Below are 1787 nucleotides of genomic sequence, written 5' to 3' on the forward strand. Positions count from 1 at the left end.
TATATATATATATAAGAATTGATCATTTAATGTTATAATATTTCATATTGACTATTGTAGTTATATATTAACTTCTTAAATGTCTGTTCTGAATTGTTATTAGACATAATAAATAAATAAATAAATAAATAAATAAAAGAAGTAACTCCACAAAAAATTTAGCCGTTAGGTGGCACGGGGTCAATATATTTCGTTCAGAATATCGTATGTATATTGAAATCCGTTAAAAAATATATTTGATTGTTTAGATTAAATCTAGCGGGCTGGAATAAAGTCTAGCCAAAATAAAATAATGTAAATAAAATGTAACATAAAATGAATAAAATAAAATAACCGCCCAATTTTATCAAGTAAACGCTCACTTCGCATTCTGTGTCAATATTTATAAAACAAAAAGCTCTTCGATTTCCACATGAGGGGAACTGATTTCCACATAAGTGGAACTGATTTCATTCAGCACGTTCAGAAGGCGCAACAGCTCAGTAACTGTTGCGATTGCACCTTCTGAACGCGTTGTTGCGTACTTCTGATCAACTGAACAGTTGCGTGTTAGATGATCGTCACTGAGACAACATGTTGGTGATCACTTGAGACAACATGTTGGTGTGTACCTTTTAGAGTTAAATCTTACGGATAATGTATCGAGCCGTTCAGAAGACACATAACGATCACTGATTTTGTTATCAACGGTTGGGCTCAACTGCTGCGCCTTCTGAACCTACCCAATATCTCCTAGAGTTGCTCTACCGTGTAAACTAAATTGGAAGAGGAGATTTTTATTTCAGTAAAACTCCAGCGAGGTTTCTCTACCGTTTACACTTAGCTTTACAGAGAGTTTCACGTAAGCAATTTAAGTTTCACCTTTCGATTTAGTTTTTGTTTAAATGTGTACGTTATTGAATTTGACTTAAATTTAAAAAAAGTCGTAAATTTAATTCAGTTATTGCTGCCAAATAAAAATCAGTAAATTATCGATTTCAAGAGATCGTCAAAATATTTTGGGTAAGAAAACACGCTTTTTATTTGTAAGTAAATATTAGAAACAATTTTTTGAACTTAAAATAATAGGTAATATTTGCCCTGTATTTTCCAGGCATTNTTGACTTAAATTTAAAAAAAGTCGTAAATTTAATTCAGTTATTGCTGACATAGCCAAATAAAAATCAGTAAATTATCGATTTCAAGAGATCGTCAAAATATTTTGGGTAAGAAAACACGCTTTTTATTTGTAAGTAAATATTAGAAACAATTTTTTGAACTTAAAATAATAGGTAATATTTGCCCTGTATTTTCCAGGCATTCAAATTTTAAATGTGTGTGTGAGAAAATACCATATAAAACCGAAATGAACCCTTATAACACTGAAAAAGTCTCGAACCCTTTAAGGCCATCCTAAGAAGTCCCTAGAAATCGAGAAAAGCCTATTTCAGGGTCATTCTGAAGGTCCCGAAATGTCATGAAAAGTCCCCGGACAAAGTCTAGAAGGGTTGAAAAAATCCGGTAAAATCGTGGGCGTATGCAGAGCATATTAAGGGGGAGGGGGTTGTCTGAGATTATTTGTGATGTAAATTTTATTAGAAATGTTAAAATATAGCTACTAAAATATTTATAATAATTTAGCTAATTAATTTTTCTCTTTTTAACAGACTTCAAAAAAGGAGGAGGTAATCAATTTATCGGAATATTGTTTTTAATGTATGTTCTCAAGTAGCACACTGGTGTATAAATTGGTGTAAATTTATGGATTTTGGTACAAATCTGATTAGATTGAATAAAAAAGAACGTAC

The sequence above is a fragment of the Rhagoletis zephyria genome, unplaced genomic scaffold, assembly GCF_001687245.7.
Source record: "Rhagoletis zephyria isolate East Lansing unplaced genomic scaffold, Rhagoletis_zephyria_1.1 Rzeph_scaffold_00050, whole genome shotgun sequence".
NCBI classification, from domain to species: Eukaryota; Metazoa; Arthropoda; class Insecta; order Diptera; family Tephritidae; genus Rhagoletis; species Rhagoletis zephyria.